We start from the raw sequence: 23,794 nt of genomic DNA, 5'->3' as shown, positions 1-23,794 counted from the left end.
TTCTGATAGATACACAGGTCATAGGAGGTGTCATTGGTTGCCATGGCAACAAAAACACTCCCACCTGCTTAATATCTAAATTCTGTTTCAATGGTCTTAGAGGTAACTTTACCAACAGGAATGTTTTCTTGTTATGATATTATTGTGAGAGACTTACAAATGAATTAGAATTGCTATTTATGTTTGGAATGGGATGCTCCTTTTGTTGCAGCAAATGTCAAAATGATTTTTTGAAAGATCCTTATGTACAACGTAATGAGAAGGAGAAAGGCAAGAATTTCAAATGTGACAGTGAATGGTAATTCTATCTCAAAACAAGTTTGAACTGAAATGGACCCCTTTGAAAATCAGCCATGGTGAAAAGGCTATCCACCCTATTGCTGGAAATAGATAAGTATAAATATTTAAAATAAAATAAATGTGAAATGAATTAAAAATTACAAAAAATTTACAAAAGTGTTACAACTTTTGTTTAATTACAATGATGCTTGGAATATGTTTAAAAAAACACCCCAGACCATAATTTGAATCATCAATGAAATTATGCTTCAAATCATCCTCAACAATTCTAGTTTGCATACACAAAATGAAAACAGCCTATGACAACATAAGTTTCATTTCGATGCCCAATTCAAAATTAGGCCAAAAATTCTGTAGAAGCTGGATGGTTCTGATTCGATTTGGTCTAAAGATGAAAGTTTATGACCTCCGAACACAAGTATGAGTGTTTATATCTTTCTAGTTTCCATTCCTTCATAGTAGCTATTACAAGACTGGTGTCAGACAGTTTTGATCTACACAAAAGATGGTGTTTACTCCAATGAGGAGGTATTTTTGGTGTTGGGAGATCACGCAAAGAGTGCTTTGACACTACCCACAGAACCCAGACTTGTCAAGCTGCAGTGCTATCTGAGTGCATATTTCTGCTGGGGATGACTTTCTGTTCACTTTTTGCAAGATTCTGGGCAAACATATTGCAAACTGCATGGCTCCACCTCTCAAAAGGCGTTTTCACATCAGCCCGATAAGAATCCAAGCTCGAGATATTTTTCGCGATTGCAAATTAGCGTGCTATTTCATTTCCTATTCACATCAGCCCGAAGAGAATTAGCTCGAAATTTTTTTTCGAGCTAATTTGACAGCTGAGCATGCGCAAACAGTGTCTGGTATACCAGTACAGCACACGCTTTCGGGTCACACACGCTCGGCATGATGGGATGCATCGCGCTAATTTCTTGAGGCGATTTCACATTAGTTCGCTATGTTATGCACTTGTCAATGTAATGACGCACCCCACTACCCCCGGACATGGGTGCGTCATGGTCATTTTTTGACTGACCACACGGGGTTTTTGACGGACACCACAGTCACTTTTTTGACGGACATAACGCTGCAAGTGACGAACACCACAGTCACTTTTATGACGGACAACACGTTGAAAGTGACGCACACCTCGGTCACTTTTTTGACGGACATCCTCGGTACATATGACGCACCCCCGTAAATACTGAAACGATTTTTGCATACGTTTTATTCAAGCAATTTCATTTTCTTTTGGTTCGTACACATAATTTGTAAAAGTTTCGGCAAGTTTTCCTTACCATGTAAGCACCGTATTGTCATTCACCGTACATCACGCTGCTGCTACGATATTCCGTACAGTATAGTTAGGTATTCTGTGCATGCAATCCATACATGACAATCACATGTGTGATGTGCAGAATGCGCTGAGTGTGCGCGGCCATTGCTAGTGCGGTGGATGCATACTGCTGCAACGCAGGTACAAAAGTAGGTACACACCACGCCACGGCATTCGCTTCCCGCTCGAGTACTGCATAACTACAGCCTAGTCGCGGTACGTAGAGATTCGCACAGCTAGCTAACAGCGTCGCGCGCGCGTCTGGCCAGCTGGTCGGGCTAATGCGCTATCCCGCGAGCAGAAAATGGCATGCGGCAGGCAGTTCTTCTGCTGCCGTTTCGACAGGAAAGATTGAACTAAGTTGTTACATCGCTGAACAGTCCCTGGTTTGAGATTGAGTATGCATGATTTCATGGGTTTGTTGGAGGGAAAATGTAAGGAGAAAGGGTGGCTTTTAAATTCTTTGCTTGCCAGATTCTGGCAAGCATTTTTTCCTCTTATTCCAAAACGCTTCCCGACTTTGATTTTCACTTGCCGCGGGAAAGCGCTCACTGTAATTTCACTCGCGGTAGCGTGCAAAAATGCGTGCAGTTTTCCATAGCAAGTAACGTACCATGACCCACCCCTCGGTTCAAAATAATGCGTGTTATTTTCCATAGCCAAGTGACGTACCATGACGCACCCCTCGGTCAAAATTTTGACCGACAATGATGGGATTTTGACGCACCCCTCGGTCAAAAATTTGACGGACAAAGCTGGTAAAATGACGAACACCTGGGTCACAAATTTGACGGACCAAACGAGGAAATGACGCACCCATGTCCGGGGGTAGTGGGGTGAGTCATTACATTGACAAGTGCATTATCCCGTTATTTCAGATATTTCCTGAGTTGGACTTGAGAAATTTTCTCGATCAGAGCGATACAATTTGTGTTCACATTATCAGATAGCACGCTATTTCGTGATCGGGTTAATTTCCTAAGTCAGAAAATAGCGCGCTATTTTGAAACATCAGGCTAATGTGAAAACACCTAAAGTTATAGATGCAATTGAGAAAGCTGAGCTTGGCAACTCGGGCTAGGGACTTGGTTTTACTGCTCTTGTATGAAATATGTTTGCAGCAAGCGCTTCGTGAGGAGCACTCAGCACTCAGCACTCTATACTCTGGTCAGGATTAGAAACATTGGTCAGAAATCATTGACAAACTCTATTTAGTAACATTAAAAACCCTCCTGCCACCATACCCCATTAAATTGGTCATATATCCTGATTGGTATTAACAATCTCAATTTCATTTGATACGATGAGAAAACTCTCCCCAATAGGTCTACTTGTTTACTTTTTGCACTTTTATTATCGAGGCATAATTAGTCACAGTCCATGCATTGCTATAGCAACAGTCTACAATCTGCTGGCATGGCAATGATCATTAACCTATTGCATGCAGGGAACCAGGTAGGCCCTCATGTATGGAATCTATGGGTAATCAGCTCATAGCTTGGGGGTCACAGGGTTAAGATGGCAGCAGGTATTCATGCAGACTGCAGTCTGCTAGAACAGTCATCTGCATTTTCACTCATGTGCCAAATGTGGATGTGATCTCTGAAGCACACAGTGCAGAGGATCTGCAGGGTTGAACGCTTTCCCAAAGAGGTTCCAGACTTCACTGTCTGAACTCATTTCTTATCATGTTTCAAAAATGTATAGACTCTCAACGTACCAATTAACCCATTAAGGACGAGTCCCGAGTATACTCGGGCAAGTGTCTATGGGAAATGCGTGTTGTAGCAATATCAGCCCATCCTCAACATGTTATTGTTAAAGAGCTATGGAATGATCAGATGTTGAGGTTAAAATGTCCCCTCATCTATACAATCTGATACAAGTAACCAGTTTGCATTCAAATATAACTTTGTTTGCACAAAACACATAAGTTAAAGCATGTCATTGTCAACAAACCAGTTCTTTGCAAGTGTGAAAGCCCTTTCCTACCTGAACTTATAATCATCTTACTGGCTGGTGATACATTTTCTTTCTAGATTTCCCCAAAGTGGACTAGACTTCCCCTTTAAATTCTCAGCGAATGACTCAGGGTCATTGATTAGCGTTTAAATCACCTCACAGCAAACAGGACTAAAGAGGGACGGCCAACACAGGTCTTTTCTTTCAGAGGATGTTTCCCCAACCAGAACGGAACAATCCTGATGCAAAAGAAAGACGTTTGTGTGCGTACCTGTGTGTATGTGTGTGTTCCTTGCCTGTTTGGCTGTCTTTTGTCTGTCCCCGACCATTGTGACACGTACACCTCTATTCAAAGGTCTACCAAGCGTGTCTGAACCCCGTTTAGCTATTAATGTCTTCATATTCCTCCAGTACCTGTCCAAAATCCAACGACTTGTCTCTGCCCAGTCGGCTCGGCGAGCTGGTCACCCTCAAAGGCTTGGAGACTTGTGATAATCTTGTCAGATAGATTCCATATAATTCCATACAAGCGTAATTGTACAGTAACAATATACACAGCCAAGTAAGCAGTGGTACAGCACAAAATAAAGAGCATTATATTGCATCCTAGCTGATACCATTACAATTTAGTTTTAAGCATCAAATGTACTGAATGGGAAAGTAAAACTATTTATTTCATCAAGTTGGCTTCTGTGACACTTACCAAAAGAGGGTTATTTCATGGTGGCTATGATTCCATTGTGAGACACTTGCACTCATATAAACATGCCACCATTACTTTGATGAAAAAGATCACTAACAGAGGAAACAGTGACTGAAAAGATTCATCTGATTGGAATGTCAACCCAACTTTTATCCACAGGAAATAGTGAATTCATTAAACAAGCTCTACATGCTAACTAGATATTGGCTGTTTTACAGAACCTGTGGAAGGCATCAGTTTTGGAGTTCACCTAGGGAGCTTTGACTTACAACTTTTTTCCCCAAAATACATGGAAACAAGCATGTTGTCAAACTGGGACAAATTGAAAAGTCTCTTGCCATCAACTGTTCCAGTGGCAAAGAATTTTTGGGGAACGTAATAATACCAATTCCCCGAGACATTCCCCAGAGTCGATCTGTATCCATTCTTTGTCTACCAGCATTTGCGGAAAGCAGGGCAGGGAGAAAACGGATGACAGATATGGCTGCCAACTGGAGCGGGCCAGAATGTGCGGTATGCAAAACTTTTTCCCAATTTTTTTCTTCCAATCGTTCTGTTTCTTCATCAGTGGACACACACAAAAAAATGAGACAGTTCCTCCCAATTTGACCTATGATTTACCATCGTCCTTGGAGATTTCAGCCGTTTTATTGTCTTTATTTGCCCTGGGTCTTTCTTTCTTTCATCGCAGCTAAACAGGAGCGGATTCAGAAGGTGCGTGCTGATTTCTTTTACCACCAGATTTGATGGAATACTGGGGAGAATTTCTGTTGGATCTTTGCTCAGGAGGATTTTCAAACAACTCTTCATTTAGGACTGTATTCAGAGCTTGAAACTGATATATTTTTTGACAACAGAATAATAGGCAGGAAAGAATGTAGAGTAAAAAACCTGCATGACACTTCAATTAGAATCAACTCCAGAGACAATGTAATGTTGAAACAGGAAATCCATAAACTTTATTTTGGTTTTGTTTGAGATAGGGGATTCAGATTTTAAATTTTTTGTAGGACAGTAATTAGAAACCACTTATGATAAAATTAATGTTAAAGAGCATACAATTCTAAGAGGTATATTCAAAGATTATTTGACGAAAATCAGTTTTGAAATGGCCGACGTACAAAAAAGAGAAACAAAGTGGTCCTAACAAAAGGTGGGTCCCATATTTTATTAGGACCGCTTTGTTTCTGAATATAATCAGCCATTTCAAAACCAATTTTCATCAAATAAACTTTGAATTCCTCTTCAAGCGTTGTATGCTCTATCATATTTCATAAGCGGCCAGCTCTCATTATCTCACAAAAAAAGTTGGAAACCTAAAGCCCCATCTAAACCAAAACTACCAAAACTATAACATCCCTTTAACCCTTTCTGTGCAATTGTCTCAAGGCAGTAGGCCTATATGTATAACATTATGGGGTTTTCTGTGCCGATTGGCATTGAAGCACTCAAAGGATTTCACATTTATTAACAAAAGGTCTCAGCAAAGAGAAAATGGTTCCATAAATAAATGGTAAAGTTTTGGTTGAGAGCTGGCTTCAGGTTTCTAACTTTTTTTTTGATAGAATGAGAAATATGAAAGAGCAATTAATTCCAATAGGAATTCCATGCTAATTTGATCAAAATTGGTTTTGAAATAGCCGAGATATCTAAAGCAAACAATCCATAAATGTTGAACCCATCCTTATTAGGATTGCTTGATTTTACTTTGTTTCTGTGGATATCTCATCATTTCAAAAACCAATTTTCATCAAATGAACTTTGAATTTCTCTTCAAATTGTATGCTCTGTAACATTTCATAAGTGGTTTCTTAGTATCCCAAAAAGGTTGAAAACTCTACCCTCATCTCCACCAATACGACACCCATATCCCTTTAACTTCGATGTATCCAAGGAATGGTGAATCCCCATAGGCTCCATACATTGTACAAGCTGTATGCCCAGTCCTCCCCTGCAAGGTGTATTGTAAAAGGGCAGTTCACCCAGTAGATACAGTTCAGCATTCCATACAGTTCAGGGCTACCTTTAATGATAGTTAATAAGCACTGTACATTGAGTAAGCTCACTAATCTATGGACGCCATGTCAGCATTCAGAGATGGTATCATGAACTTCACAAATTTGGATCTACTGGAAAACCAGAAATTTTCACATGTACTGCAATTCCTCAAGTCTTGGGAGAACCAAGATTTGTGAAATGAAAATGCACGTAAAAGTTCTTGTCTACATTGGGCCCTATAATGCATTGAATGCCAGTGGCAATTTGTGGAAATTTCATGCCCTGAAAAAAGCTGACAACTCCAATTCGCAAAATTTCATGCCATGAAAATATCTTGCTTCATATGCAGTAGCTAGGTCCTATTACTTTTTGCTAATTAATATAATATGGATATGGCCCACATTGTTGAACTCAATATTCTTTTTATCTATTCATTTATTTATCTATTCATTTATTTATTTTCCATTTTTTTTATATGCAAATTGATGCTTCCTGGAATGAAAAGCTGATTTGAAATTCGCATCAAATATCATGGCGGCTTCCATTAAAACTCTTGGCAGGTTTGCTGATAAGGGTGGTTTCTACCTTTAAACTGACAAAACATTTCCTTGGAAAACTATCAAATAAAGGATCGTCACAAAACGGAAGACTGCAAGGAATGCCTTTGCACCCCCTTGTCGTTTTTCTACGCATGTTCCAGCCCTGCCCACAAACCCCCTGCACGCTTGCACGGCGAGGAGAGCCCACAAAACTACATTCCCATTATCTAAAGCCCCTCTCGATAAGACTTTAGTCTGTGGCCAAACAAACATGTAAATTCAATTTTCTGCCCCTAAAAAAAGGCCGCACTGTTTGCAGTGATTCTTTACAAGTAAACCACGACTGGCGGAGCGTGTCTGGCCGGGCTTACAAGAGTGGAAAATCGTTCCATTGCCAAAAGTGTCAAGTAGTATGCTGGCATTTGCCAAGCGAGAATGAATCATTCATTATCAAGCCTGACAGGTTTACCCTAGAAACACAAGTGACAATTGAGGTACATTCAGAAGGTTTATCATTTGAAAATCTGAGCACTGTTGAATTAAAACTAGTTGAGAAAGTCTTCTTTGAATGGGTTGATACTCAAACTAGACCAGTGGTTTTATGGCATCATTACTTCTACAAAGATTTTCACGAACAGTTGAAACAAAGAGTTTCTTCATGCATGGATGCTTTGATGGAATATACACATTTCCCTTCTAAAATACCCCTGGATATAGAGAAAAGGCATGGCTCGACACTAACTTTTTTGTTTGGTGGCCCGATGGGGCCACCAAAATCCTAAATTTCAAATTTTTGGTGGCCCGAGAGAAAAATTTGGTGGCCCGAAAAAACACAATAAAAAACATTAAAAGTCCTTTTTTTTAATGAGTCAAATATTTAAGTTTTATGATAGTAAGAATTAGAAGTTGGACATATCTACAACAAACTTGCAACACTCACTCTCAGGCACTCATTCAGTCCTTTTCATCCATCCTTTAAACAAATTTAACTGCTAATTTCTGGCGCAAAAAAGTTACGAATTTATTGACATACTTTTCAAAAAATTTTGGTGGCCCGAGGCAGGCCACCAAATTTGCCCTTTTTTGAAATTTGGTGGCCCGACTTTCATTTTTGGTGGCCCCGGGCCACCGGGCCACCGTTAGTGTTGAGCCCTGAAAGGCATCACTTTGAGTGTTGGATCGACATACTTTGTTTGGAGCTGCACCAGTTATTAAACATGAAGCAATTAATTCTAGACTTTCTAAATGGCTAATTACACTAAAACACAATCTACATCATGAAGGCTGAGCCACTTGGAAAATAATAATAAAAAAAGCCTATGAAGACAATGAGGTTTCCATACAGCAATCTCTGGTTTCAACTTATCAAAAAAGGCCTGCCAGGTATAATTATCTAAAGGTCTGGTAAAACCCATCTTTCGGTATATAATCAAGAAATATTTTATTGAGCATTGCACTTTTTCAAAATTCTGTTTCCCAAGAAATGTAACTGAAAATGTTACATGCATGCTGTATTTTTTTTTTAATGATCTTAATGAATCTTTCCCTCAAATGTACCACACGGACATTTCAAACTGTGAACAATGCTGGTATATTCACAAGATCTGGTTTGTGAATGTCAGGGCACCTAAGAATTTCTAGTCTCCCATGGAGACAAAGTTGCATTTTCACTTTGGAAGCATTCACAAAGTCTGTAATATCAGGGTGTAATGATTAATGTCCCTGCTGAGTGAGCCACACTCTGTCAGGTATGTCAGCCACGGTGACCTCAGTTTGACCTGCATGTATTCAGTGATAGCAAACAGTAAATCCTATGGACAATTATTCTAAGATTGAAGGCCGTTTTCACACCAGTTGAGAAACATAATCGCAAAGCTGAATCACTCTTACAACTAGAACAAGAGACCCGCGGGTCTAGCGCTCACCTGAGTATCGCAAGTTCACCTTTCACGCAGTCACTAATCTAAATTATTCACAGCTCCACCAAACTTTGACGAGGCATTCTCAAGTGGAAGATGAAAATGTACAATAAGGGCCCAATTTTTTTCAAGATTCCTTAATTTGGGGGAATTGGGGCCCCCTGGGGCCCTCTGGGTGGGGCATGGTGCCCAGTTTGATAAATTGAGATCCTGATCACCTAGGGATGCTACCTGCCAAGTTTGACAAAAATCCATCATGAGGTTTTCAGGAAGAAGATGAAAATGTACAATTCAGGCCCCCATTTGGACCCTTCCAACCACCCCCCCCCCCCTACCCCCAAGAGGGGCACCCCTGGATCTCCTATGAACAAACTTGAAACTACAGTCATTAATGTACTCACTCATAGTATTATCTCAGCTCTATAACTTCTGATTCTAGAGAAGATTTTTAAAGATTCCTTCATTTGGGGGGTTTGGGCCCCCTGGGGGCCCCCTGGGCGGGGCATGGTGCCCATTTTAACAAATTGAGATCCTAACCCCCTAGGGATGCTACCTGCCAAGTTTGGTGAAAATGGGTCATGGGGTTCTCAAGAAGAAGATAAAAATGTACAATTTAGGCCCCATTAGGACCCCTCCTCACCCCCCCCCCCCCCCTGGGTCCCAAGGGGGGCACCCCTGATTCTGCCATGAACAAACTTGAAACTACAGTCATCAATGTGCTAACTCATAGTATTAACCTAGCTCTATCACTTCTGGTTCTAGAGAAGAAGATTTTTGCGGATTCCTTAATTTTGGGGGGGTTTGGGCCCCCTGGGGGCCCCCTGGGTGGGTCATGGTGCCCATTTTAACAAATTGAGTTCCTAACCCCCTAGGGATGCTACCTGCCAAGTTTGGTGAAAATGGGTCATGGAGTTCTCAAGAAGAAGATGAAAATGTACAATTTAGGCCCCATTAGAACCCTTCCCCACCCCCCCCCCCCCACCCCTCCCCTGGATCCCAAGGGGGGCACCCCTGATTCTGCCATGAACAAACTTGAAACTACAGTCATCAATGTACTAACTCATAGTATTAACTTAGCTCTATCACTTCTGGTTCTAGAGAAGAAGATTTTTACAGATTCCTTAATTTTGGGGGGTTTGGGCCCCCTGGGGGCCCCCTGGGTGGGGCATGGTGCCCATTTTAACAAATTGAGTTCCTAACCCCCTAGGGATGCTACCTGCCAAGTTTGGTGAAAATGGGTCATGGGGTTCTCAAGAAGAAGATAAAAATGTACAATTTAGGCCCCATTAGGACCCCTCCTCACCCCCCCCCCCCCCCCCCCCCCCCCCCCGGGTCCCAAGGGGGGCACCCCTGATTCTGCCATGAACAAACTTGAAACTACAGTCATCAATGTGCTAACTCATAGTATTAACCTAGCTCTATCACTTCTGGTTCTAGAGAAGAAGATTTTTGCAGATTCCTTAATTTTGGGGGGGTTTGGGCCCCCTGGGGGCCCCCTGGGTGGGTCATGGTGCCCATTTTAACAAATTGAGTTCCTAACCCCCTAGGGATGCTACCTGCCAAGTTTGGTGAAAATGGGTCACGGAGTTCTCAAGAAGAAGATGAAAATGTACAATTTAGGCCCCATTAGAACCCTTCCCCACCCCCCCCCCCCCCTCCCCTGGGTCCCAAGGGGGGCACCCCTGATTCTGCCATGAACAAACTTGAAACTACAGTCATCAATGTACTAACTCATAGTATTAACTTAGCTCTATCACTTCTGGTTCTAGAGAAGAAGATTTTTACAGATTCCTTAATTTTGGGGGGTTTGGGCCCCCCTGGGGGCCCCCTGGGTGGGGCATGGTGCCCATTTTAACAATTTGAGTTCCTAACCCCCTAGGGATGCTACCTGCCAAGTTTGATGAAAATCGGTCTTGGGGTTTTCAAGAAGAAGATGAAAATGTAAAAAGTTTACGCACGACGCATGACGGACGACGGACGACGGACGACGGACGACGGACGACGGACGACGCACGACGCACGACGGACGCCGGACGAAGGGCGATCGCAATAGCTCACTTGAGCCTTTGGCTCAGGTGAGCTAAAAACACCCTGAGAGTGCAGACCTCTGCCAAGCAGCTACTTTCCACCGACGATCTTGATCTTCCATAGAGATCAGTGATTTTCACCCACTGAAAAATCGCCAGATTTCCCAAAATAGAAGCCTTTATTATGTCATAAACCCTCAGCTGCGCAGCGCGCCTCGCCCTAGCAGAAACTTGAGCACGCACTTTAGTGCGCATATGAAAACCTCAAAAATGCGCAGCTTGAACTCCCAAGTTCATTAACCCTACCTGCCAAAATATTGAATCCTTCATAAAATCCACAAAAAATTTCCGGATCACTACCAAACTTTAATCATCTGTTCCTTGTGTCATTCCCAATCTTTTCTGCAAGTTTCATCCCAATCCATTCACAACTTTTTGATTTATTTTGCACACAGACAAACAAACCAACCATTGTACGGTAATGAAAATGTACGGCTCGGGTTCTTTTTAGCTCTTCCCTTTCATAACCTCTTCCCTTGGCGGAGGTAATTACAATTACAATCAGAAATATTGACTGTACACACGACCGAAGAAGGCTTCATGGATTCTGCAGTTTTGAACTTCAGAGTGAGGATAGGAGGTGTGGCTTCTTTCCAAGTTCTTATCATCTGCACTCTTGAGCAGTAAGTAGTGTGCAGTTAGACTTTACAGTGCAAGCAATTGAGGAGCCCAGTTTTTCTGTGGACGTGGTTGGAAGTTCGCCATAAGATCTGTCTCCCCCCCCCCCCCAAAAAAAAAACAAAAAACAAAAAAACACACGATTTCGAAGTGATTCCATACCGCTACTGTTTTGTTCCTTAATTTTGATGAATTGAGATTGGCAAACACATCCAGGCTGTCATATGAAACACAACTGGAACTACTCTTCGATTCACCCTCCATGATTCCAATTTGGATACATACGGCCAAAATGCATCATTTCAATCACGATACTACTGATGTGTGATTACAATCATGATGCAAATTGAGCATCAGTACTCTCGATCAGTATGTGAGAGTACAACCATGTTTCCAACCCTTGGCATATGCAGAAACTTTTTTTTTAACCCGTTGAGGACGGACTGATTTTGCTATAACACACATTTCCCAAAGACTGGTCTGCTTGAGTATACTTGGGCCTCGTCCTCAACAGATTAAAGGTAGTGATGAACAACGTTCTCTCATGAATTCAATAACCCCCCTCCCCCAACCAAATGAATCTCCACTTAGAATATTCATTACAATTTTGACATCAATGAAGTGTAGAATCATACCATAGCAGAACGGTACATTCAATTCAATTCATTTATTTTCATACTTCTCATTTATGAACATTACAACAGAAACCAGACAAGTTCTTTTACCTTGTGAACAATGTGCAGAAAACAAACAATATACATGGTGATAACACAGTAATTACATGTAATGATAACTGGTCAAAATCGAAATCGAAATGGGGTTGATCAAAGAGAAGTATGACGGGACCTACATGAAAGCTAGCTTGTTTGGCTGTAAGCCCCGAGTAATCAGTGTTTGTGAAAAAGAAACGGAGAACGGATAGAAGATAAGACCAGAATGATGATGTAAGGTTGCCAATTTTATGTAATAAAAAAGAAGAAGAAAAAGAAGAAGAAGAAAAACAAACAAACTATACATTAATATGAACTTACTGTGACCGAGCCATCATTATTATACAGCCTACTTTGGTATATATACTATGAACTATTGTTGCATTAAAACTTTCACCAGGATATGATCAGTAAGACACAAAAAGTAACATGTACAACTATTAAGCCATTTGGTGCCTGCCGTCAAGCTCTGCATAGAAGGTTAAAGAGGGGTAGAGGGAAAGAGGAAGAGAGGGAAACGAAGTAGAATGTGGAATTGCTAATGATGAATTCAGAGAGCCCGATGGCAAGACCCTAAATGGAATCTGCAACGTGTTGACAAAATGTTTGATTGGACAATAACATACCACAGTATTACATAAGACATTACGACTGTTCAGTGTCTGCAAAATATGCACTCAATAAAAACTCTTTTAATTTACGTTTAAAGGAATATAAGGACGAGCAGCTTGTTATTTCGGGGGAGAGGTCATTCCAGTATCTAGGGCCCGTATACATTATCGTTTTTTTAGCGAAAATTGTTCGAGTACGTGGAAGGTGAAATGCGTCACTTTGGCGGGTAGGATAATTATGAATCAAATAGTTTTTTCTGAACATGCTAGTAAAAACACCCGGTAACTCGTTGGCAGAAAATTTGTACATAAATATGCCGACGTTGTAACTGAACAGATCTGATATTTTCAGTATTTTATTTTTCAAAAATAAATCATTCGTGTGGGACAAATATCCGACATGGTTGATATTTCTGATGGCACGTTTTTGAATACGGAACAGTATATCAAGAAGATTTCTAGTTGCATTCCCCCACACAAGAATACCATAATTAAGGTACGGAGTAATCAAAGTAGAATAAAGATTAAGCAGAATTTGACTTGGAAAAACACTCTTAAGTTTATTAAGAACACCCGTATTTTTAGAAAGAATATTACTTAAATAACTAACGTGGGATTTCCAAGATAAATCACTATCAATAAAAAGCCCTAAAAATTTTATACTACTGACTTGATTTAATTCAGTTTCATTAAACTTAATATGAAAAGGAAGGGTTTTAAGACTATTGCTAAAAAGCATACAATGAGTTTTATCAATATTAAGTGACAATTTGTTGGCGTATATCCAAGATTGCACAGATTTAAGTTCTTTATTCACTGTGTTAACAAGAGTATAAGGATCTCTGTGTGTAAAAAACAGATTGGAGTCGTCAGCAAAACATATAAAGGAAAGAATTGGCGAGGAACTAGGAAGATCGTTAATATACAAAATGAACAATAGTGGGCCTAGTAAGGAGCCCTGTGGAACACCACATGAAATTAACTTTAACTGAGAATCACGGCCATTTATACTCACAAATTGTTTTCTGTTTGATAAATAATCTCGAAACCAGTCCAAAGCCTTCCCACGTATACCATAATGTCGTAGCTTGTAAATCAAAATATCGTGGTCAATTGTGTCGAAGGCCTTCGAAAAATCAAGAAAAACTCCAATAGTGTGGGAGACATCATCTATAGCATGAGCAACTTTATGGATAAAAGTGAGTAAGGCATGGGTCGTACTGTGGTTTTTCCTAAAACCAAACTGGGAGTTACAGAAAACTTCACACTTTTCGAGAAATTTGTGTGTGCGCGTATATACCAACCTTTCAAGAAGTTTTGAAAATGAAGTTAACAAAGATATAGGGCGATAATTTGTCACAGATTCTTTTTGTCCTTTTTTAAAAATTGGTACTACTTTAGCTATTTTCATTTGTTGTGGAACTATGCCAGTAGATAACGATAGATTAAAAATGTGTGTTAATGGTATAACTATTTCATTAATGATGTTTTTAAGGAGAAAATTGGTGATTCCATCACATCCAGAGCTTTTCTTAGTGTTCAAGTTTTGCACGATATCTTTGATTTCTTCTTCAATGACAGGTTCAAAAAAAAGAGACTGCTGATTCTGGTCTTTTAGAAAGTAATAAAAATCAGTATTTGAATGCGGAATACTGCTGGCAAGATTAGGTCCTATGCTTACAAAGTATTCATTGAATACTTCTGCCACATCAGCTTCATCTTCAATGTACTTATCATTATTAATAATATGCCTAGGTGGTTCGATGTTATTTTTAGTGTTCAGCGCTTCATTTATCACCTTCCACGTACTCTTGATGTCATTTTTATGCTTGATAAATTGCTTTGAAAAATACATTCGTTTGGCTAAACGTATGGATGATGTTAGAACGTTGCGATAATGCACATACCGAGACCGAGTTCGACTGTTAGGATCACTTCGGTATTTGTAGAAAAGAGCATTTTTACGGTTAATAGACCTCAGGAGAGATTTCGTAATCCATGGTTTCTTTGGAACCTTTTTACGGTTTGAACGAGTAAATGGCTTAACGGGTATAATGGAATTGAATGCGGATGATAATATTTGTGAAAAGTGTTCAAAAGCTAGATTTGCATCGCTTTGGTTATTAACAATTGACCAATTAACGGATCCTAGTCTCTCCCTAAGTCTATTAAGATTAGTTTCTGACATTTCTCGAAAACCAGAATTGGGCGAATAAAAAGAGGCATTACTTATGTTAACATTGGGCAGAACAGCGAAAATCGGAAAATGATCGGATACATCAGACACTATTACACCAAACGTGATATTGGAAAGAGAACTATTAACAAAGATGTTGTCAATTAGAGTTGCTGTGACATCTGAAATTCGAGTGGGCTTCTTTATAAGAGGTGAAAAGGACTCGGATAACATCACATTGAGGAAATCTTGGCATGCGGAGTTGGTATGACAGTCTAAAAGGTTTATGTTGAAGTCACCCATGATAAAGCAACTTTTATTCTCCAAATATTTATCAGCTAAAAGTACGGATAAAGATTCAATAAATTCAGTGGGGCTTGTATTTGGAGGTCTGTATATTTCACCGACAACAATACTTTTTCTATTTGGAACCCTAATTTCAATGAAAATACTCTCGATAGCTTCAGACATTAAACTGAATTCGTCTAAGAGTTCATAATTCAAATTCTGAGTGACGTAAAGCCCAACTCCGCCGCCTTTTTTACCTGCCCTGTTTTTTGTCAAAAGAGTGAAGCCATCAATGGTAAATAGCGAAGAAGGTGATGTTTCATTTAACCAGGTTTCACTGATTCCGATAACCTGACTATCAAATTTAACTTGATTCACGAACGTATTGAATTGATCAAAGTTTTTGTTTATACTCCTTATGTTAAAGTGCGAAATAAAAAATTGGTTTGGATTAGAATGAGATAATGAAATTATGTCGTCTTCAATGTGGTATTCTGTGGGTGGTATTTGAGGACTGGTGTCGTTTACATCAGAATCAAGTATCAGTTCGTGAGCTTGTGAGTTCAAAAAACTAATTATATCAGGGTTATTACCCTCTTCGCTATTTGTGGCATGTACGGGTACATCCTCTTTGTCTTGTGCATAAGCAGACATAACAACAATTCCATTATTCATATCATTCACACTATTTGACTCAGCCATTGTGAAAAAGTTTCAGAACAGTGGGTATTACATAGACTTGTTGACACAAAACTCTGCTTTTGAACTTGTTTGCTGCTTGCTGTTTAGAGAGAAGACGACATTCACCTGGCTGAGTTATATAAGATGCTTGAGTAGCTGGCAAAGGAATGTCTGTAAACAAAACATGAGCAAGCATTATGCGTAAACCAAGCTTGAAGTACGAGTACAATTTTTGTCTTGAGGTAGGGATTTCACGGGATGATTTACAAAGAAAAATACCTGTGTTTGTCAGTACAAGCAGCAAGAAAACTGTATAAAAAGCAGGGAGAGACACTGGAATGAATATTTTCCCCTTTGAAGAAATGTGACACATTTGAGTAGCTACGTACGTACAGACATTGACAGCAAAAATGTCGGTTGTACGGTTACAACCAGAAAATAAGAAACACTTGAAACATGTTAACAGCTTGTGTTCACTGGGTGTAGAATAATGACAGGGGGTGTGAATCTGGCTACTGGAGTATCTGCATACCAGAAAAAGAAGGGACAAGTTCATGTGGTCACAAATAAGAATTGTGTCGATACATTTTGTGCTATTATCATAGGCATTTAAAAGTGCACGCTTGGCACACGTATAAAAGAAATTAAAAATCTTTGTGGAGCTTGCGTTTGGCATTTCAACATAGATATACCTTCTATAAAAAACAGAAGGAATAAATGACGTTGAACATAATGTGCATAGATCAAAACTTACTATATCAAACAAGGTAAACGCAACTGTCTCAACCTCTGAGAACAGAAGCAGGAATACCATTAACACGAGAACGGAATTATACATTTCTTTAACCGATTCCAATAGAGTCAATTTGTGGTCACCCCTCCCTCCTATACATGTGAACAGAATGACGAGCAGAGGTGACATTTTCTTTTTTTCCTCTTGTCAACCCTTTTCTATTGTAAACAAGGAAAAAAATATCATTATGATACAGATTCTGAATTACATATTAGTGGTACAATGTACCCAATGTCATTACTTTTTGGTTGCTGTTGGAGAAAAAAAAACAACAACAACAGCAATAAAGTTGGACGTAATGTATTAAAATCATTCATATTGGGTTTAATATAACCTGCAGTTGAATGCAACAAGATTCATGTCAAGCCATTTACGTACATACCAATGCACAATCCGTGAAATTGTGTAGAAAAACAAATATTACATTATTTCACAGCATTAGGCGAGTCGTTGAACATAATTTGATAAGGGTAAAATAAATGACAATTATCCGGTTACAACGACTGCCTTGGTAATAAGACAACAGTGGGCTACAGCATAAAACACACTGCTCAAGTATTGTTGCAAACTTATTGTAATGGTGTGGCTACGTATTTCGAACTGAGTATGATTAAGGTGTGAAATACGAATTACCTGCGAGACCTATTAAGGACGACGTTCGTTCGTGTCAAAATCAATTAAAATTACATATTTCAGATGGACTTTGATAATGTGAAACGATTTTACTGGGAAGCATACTATGGACGACGTCCGTTCATGTCCAAACCAGTTGTGAATTACAGATTAAATTTGGTTAACAAGCTGGTTGGAAAACGTACTGTAGACGGTGTTCGTACGTAACAAAATCGACTAGTTTGGTATACACAGCATTTAAATACAGAGTCACAGGTTGCATCAGCACCTTTCAGATCAAGTTCATTCTTCTCGCAAAAGTGATAACAATGTAAATCAGTATCAAAGTTCAGTTGTGTAGTAAATGAGGTTTAGAAGGGCGCGTTCATTTTATGTGGACTTCTTCAAAATAAATGTGGAATGGTGAACTAACCAGATAAGTTGCGCTAAGAGTTTGCGATAGGGGATTCGTCGCTTACCGTAAACGCTGTAGTTTTGTGCTGATAAATCCTTGGGTCACATGGAGATGTTTAGAGGGAAAAAAGCAGAAAACTAACGAACGCAGTAAATGACTTAGCCGAAGATTGGAATGAAGATTTAATCTTTGTATTGGTTCCACACTGCTGTGCCTCTTTCCTTCCAGTAGAGCAGCACTCTGGTACCAGCCACTGATATTTTGGTGGAAACATTTCTTTCCTTCCTCATGTTGTACGCGATTTTCGCGAGGGAACTTCTCGTAGCTTTAAGGGCGGGTGGGAGATCCGTGCGAACGGTTATTCTGCGGGTTTCCTGTGGGTCAGTGGCAGCTGAGGCGTTGGCTGACCGTGGCTGGCGCTGGCGTTGGCGCTCATCAAACGCAGCGAGGACTTTATTTCTGTCCTTCATGTAGACAAATTTTGCGATGATGGCGCGAGGGGCTGGGGCTTGGGGAGAGCCCTCGTTGGGTTGGGTGGGTGCATTGCGTCGGGGAAGTCGATGCGCATTGACCAGGGCGATGGTGGCGGCTTCGTCGTGGCTCAACCCTAGGTAGACAAAGGTATCTCTAAGCAGATTCTCCACGTTTTCGTCGGGGGTTTCCTTTATTCCGTAGAACAGTAGGTTCATGCGACGACAGTAGATTTCCATCAATGTCAAACTGTCCTGAAGCCTAGAGATTTCTTCCGCCGTTTTTTTCTCTACCTCTGGAAGCCTTTTTTTCTCAAGTTCGTCGAGCCTGGCGGAGTTCATCGATGTAGAGTCTTCCAGTTCAGAAAGTTTTTTATTGATAGTGCCAATCTCCTGTGAGAGTGCATCAAGCTTAGCACACACAGTTGATGATGAGCTAGTTATGCTTCGCTGAATGTCTGCTAGCGTTGGCTCGGTAGGTTCGGCATTACCGCTATCTTGGGGTCGCTGGCTCACCTCTCCCCGGGCATGTTGGGTAGTGGGCACTCTATCCTTGCTGGTTTGTCGCGTAGTGCGGCTCGCCATTTTTGCAATACAGCACCTTGAGAACGATGAAACTGTTCAAATTTGGGAATTTTCAGCTTTCCTTGGAAACTTCGTTTCAACGAGAGTCAACAGTTTTTGATAGACTATCAAAATGAGAAAAACATAGGGTTAAGCGGTACAGCTTCGTCAGGGATTTGGGTAAGAAGAAATGGGGCGGTGGCCACTATCGGAGAGAGTTAGCGATCCACGTCCGTCTCCATCGGTGTCTGCATGCTGAAAAAAACATGGTCCAGCAATATCTGAGCAACGATTATCAAATCCATAAATGAAGATGTAATTTCTAATTTGAAGAAAATCCAATGGAAATGTGATGTCAGTCATGTCAGTCAATATACAATCAAATCATCAATTCTGTCACACAGAGCTCATCGCAAAAACTTGCAACTGTAATAATAGAGAAGTCATCTTGCATGCTTCCAGTTTGCGGTTATTAACACGCATTTGCTCACATGTATGACTGACTGAGGCTGTGATTTGCCATTTTGTACCTTATCCCATAATGGTTATTTTTTCCAAAAATGCACATCAAGACCTGACCAGTACAAGCACTGCAGCCCTGCATGGACTTTGCATGATGACTGCTTCAAGCCGCACATATTTACGAGCCAGCTCAATTCTGACAGACAGACCATATTGGGAGACGGCCTTTATGGAGTCAACGTCAAAATCCATTTATGCGCAACAATTGCATATTCCTCATAAAAAAAAAGAATAAAGCAGTATTGATCGTAAACCACAAACATAACTGCTGCAAGATTTTCATGCAAAAGGAGAGAGATAAAAATAGTTACAGAGAGAGAGGGAGAGATGAAATCTCCTTGTTAGCTTCTTTTTTTTGTGCACCAATGACAGAAAAGCTCCACAGGCAAATGGCATATTGGCAATCTTTCTGAGGCTAATGGTGCATTTGGGATGTTTAGTCAATATATATGAAAGCCAAAGAAAATCAGAATGTCCCCAATGGATGGCATGAACTACGAAGTCAGAAAAGTCAAACTGCAAAGGGATTCCACAATAAATTGTATCTGGATTTGCCAATTTAGAGGGTGGGGGGGGGGGGGTTATACTTGCTTGGCTGCTTGCCTAAGGCAACTAAATGTCAGTGTTGGGCAAGAAGAATAAATGAGTATGATGGCAAAATGGGTAAATGCCATTTATAAACATTTTACATCACATAGCATGAAATAAAACCTTTTTAATGGTATCTTAATGGTTGCATGACAATGAATACTCTTAGTAACTGTAGTCTTAGAAGTTATGATGACAAATATCCCATGTTCCCTTATTATTTCTGGGGATTTTTTTTTTGGCAGAATTACAAATATCTCTAATTGGCAAGAATGGAGTTAGCTCATTTTCCTCTCAAATTCTTCAAATGGAGAGTAGGATAAACATATATATATTTTTGCAATGCCTTCTTGTCCATGAAATGTTCATACTTAAAGGGTGTGTACAGTTCTGGTCGAGGTGAAGATTTAACGTTTTGTGAGATATTCAGAAACCACTCTATGAGATGTCAAAGAGCATGCAGTTCAAAGGGGTATCAAAAGTTTATTCGATGAAAATCGGTTTTGAAATGCCTGAGATATCCAAAAACAAGGTGAAACAAAGAGATACTAATAAAGTTGGGGCATGTCGCCTTTCATTATTAGCACTTTTTTGGATATCTCAGCCATTTGAAAACCAATTTTCATCAAATAAACGTTGAATCCTTCTTAAAATTATGCTCTTTCAAATTTCATAAGAGGCTTTTCATTATCTCACTAAGGAATGTTCAAAACATGAATCCTTACCTCAACCAGTACTGTACAGTCCCTTTAAAGGGAAATGCATACCAAAATATATGGATGGAAAAGGGAAATGATACCAAATATGTAGATGAGTGAATGTAGTAATAATAGAACACATCAGTAAAGTCTGAGTAAAGTCAAACATTAGATTCAAAAGTTATGAATTTGAAAATTCTTAGTGCTGCCATCGCTGGATGAGAGGACTGCAACATTCTTTCTAAAATGTCACCGATGAACAATGACATCAAGGAAATATGCAGAGAATTCCACAAAATTGTTATCTTTTTTAAAAATGAGAAGTACACATTCAATTGACTTGTTATTAACATAGTAGAAGGGGACTTATGATCAGGGCCGGCGGAGCATTTTCAAAAGTGGTGGGGGGAGGGGGCACTTCCGGGTTTCATGAGCTAACAAGCAAAAAAAAAAAGGGGTCTTCAGTGCAAAAACATAACCTTACCATGCTCACACTTCAAGATCTCTATTTCTTTTTACTTCCATGTTAAAAAAAGTGGGGGGGGGGGCAAAGTGATAACACCTTATCCTATTCTTTTGTATGGTGCACAAAAAGTGGAGGGCCCAATTCAAAAGAGCATACAATTTAAGAGAAATTTGATTTTTATCAAATAAACTTTAAATTCCTCATAGAACTGCATGCTGTATCTAAGTTAGTTTTTATAATCATCTTGCAAAAGGCTAAAATCTGAATCCCCAATCTAACCTAAAACTATACCATCCCTTTAAATGCAAGAAATGGATACTGTAACTTTCTGCTATAGAAGAGAAAAAAAATCAATTTAAAAGGAAACCAAATACATCAGATTTAATAGAAGTCATATTACAGTAATTATTTCATTCATTGTTTTATTGTTCTTATTCTATGTATATTATATCATATTATGTATTATGTATGTAGGCCTATAACTTGTATGTAGGCCTATAACTATAGGCCTATGCCTAAGTGTTTTGAGAGACAGGGGAGATACAAACAGATACATGTTATACATATAGACATTTTGAAGAACACTATCTGTATATGAAGGATTTTTCATGTGTGTGTGTGTGTGTGTGTGTGTGTGTATGTGTGTGTGCGCATTTTGTGTATGTTGACTATACAAAGGTCATAAATATCTACACCTATGGATCTACACAATATTGAATAGTTTACCTCTGAATATATTTTGTGATTTAATTTCTTTGTTATTTAATTTCAATGTCATATGATATCGTTTCTGGTTTTCCATAGCCAGCTATTTTTAGTGGCAAATGAAACAGTGAAAGTCAACTTGAAACACTAATCTAGAACTAGATAATGTGACAGAATGTGCCCATCACCTAGTACTGTCAAGTGTCATACATTATTACAATACAAAAAAAAAGTGTGTAGAGTCTTCATGAATAAAAAAAAAAAATCAAATTGCACAACATATTTCCAGTAAACTGTAGGAGATAATAAAGCACATGGATGGTATCCCTCGTAGCTTGATTGGGTGGGGTGCATCACATCTCATCAACATCTAAAATGTTGGTAGACCCTTCTTTATAGTCATTAAAAATCTACAAAGATTTTAAAAATAAAATAAAATCTGTACTGGTTGATAATAACAGCGTTCCTTTGGAAGAGGAACACATGAAGAAAAAAGGCTTGAGGTATTTGTGCTACACAATTTACATAGGCACAATCACAACCACAACGGTGTCGAATTATGTAATAGACCCTCCCCCAATGCACCCCATGCCCATCACAGCACAGTAGTCGATCGTCGAGTACGTTCCAATCTCCAACATACGACCACTAGATGCAAATAGACCTTGAAAATCAAAGGGAATACTTCATCTACTTGCAACTAGAAGCAAAGTGGCACCTTTCTTCGTTGTCTACTATCTATTGTGGACGATTTTTCGCTTGGGCGGCGACGGTACCGTTAGGCTATTGTTATTCGCTCGCTGACCATCGAGGCGAGCTGCCAAAACACGTTATTCGCATCTAAATAGCCCGCATATGGACCTGCCGACATACGTAGCATACCAATAACATTTACCCACACATTCCACAACAGCGGCGAGGCAACCGCCGCACCGTCGCATCCGTGCGGGGTCGCCTTTCCGACCAGGCATCGCATCGCGGACGTACCCGGGAGTAAAATGATACACAGTCATTCTCTGATTGAGGGTCTCCAAAAGTTACAAGATTCAAAGCACTCGGGTATAACAATCGTATTCCATGCTAAGCTAACGACGTAAGGAAACGCGAATATCACACGGTATAATTCACTCACCTAAAAAAATAAAGCAGAGAAGATACGCTCCGATCGTCGGGCCCAGAAAAACACTTCGTACTTCGATCCGGGTTGGCAAGCGTACAGAGCTAGCTTAGGAGGGACTGAAGTTGCGTTGATGCGCTACACACTTTCCGCATGGGTCGAGTTGCAGGCATCTGTCTAACGCAAGTAACACAAACTCTACCAAGAACTTTAGTCACGTGGTAGCGGAACCAGTGCACCATTGGACAGATTAGTTTGCAATCACGGCGCTCTTCCGAGCGCTGGCCTTACTCCCTCTAAAAAACAGGTAGCCACGCCCACCCCGTCGTCCAAGTAGCTGTAGCCATAAGTGCTAAATGCAGATCACAAACTGACGTGTCCTACAAATTTGTGAACACCTCTACTTGCTGAAATATCAGCCCGAAATCTTTCTAAAAGCTTCTTGAGGGAAAAAAAATATATACAAACAATTTAGGGATGGTTTTCATATCTTCAAAGTTTATGGCATTTGTTAGAGTTATAGCCTCATCCGTCGTTGCTACATTGATGAAGATGATCTCTTGAACCATTTAAATAAAGCATAGCAAAATTTTATCAATAACCTGTAACTTGATATACAGTTTTTTTTTGTTGTTACATGAGTTCCTTGGGATAACGATGTTTTTTCACCAAAAACCTCTAAGAACATCGTGATCAAGAGTGTCTAAGAATCAATGATTGAATGCATTCAATACAAATAAGTGTCTCCACAATATGAAGCACATTACTATTTCTTTTTTGAGAAGGAACTGAAAAAAAGTGAGCTTCGTATGTCCAATCGTTAACTCCACAAAATGGAAGTACTATAATATTAATGATAACATGGTCAAAAGCTTTGTGTAGCTGGATTCTGAGCAAAGAGGCGGGGTGTTGG

The 23,794-nt window shown here is 39.8% G+C and overlaps 1 protein-coding gene across 1 annotated transcript in view; it reads right to left on the bottom strand.

Moving 5' to 3' along the window:
* Window positions 1-23,002, bottom strand: part of LOC139710457 (uncharacterized) — a 123,390-nt gene extending 100,388 nt beyond the window's left edge. Inside the window, exon 1 of the mRNA XM_071622374.1 lies at window positions 22,897-23,002. The gene's annotated coding sequence lies outside the window, so the exon portion shown is untranslated. The remainder of the gene's footprint in view (window positions 1-22,896) is intronic.
* Between the last annotated feature and the right edge of the window lie 792 nt (window positions 23,003-23,794).

This window comes from Diadema antillarum, unplaced genomic scaffold (assembly GCF_040938485.1).
Source record: "Diadema antillarum isolate AM-2024a unplaced genomic scaffold, OU_Dant_1.0 scf00000038, whole genome shotgun sequence".
Classification (NCBI taxonomy): Eukaryota; Metazoa; Echinodermata; class Echinoidea; order Diadematoida; family Diadematidae; genus Diadema; species Diadema antillarum.
The sequence above is the reverse complement of the archived record's forward strand: the minus strand, read 5'-3'. Positions and strand labels throughout refer to the sequence as shown.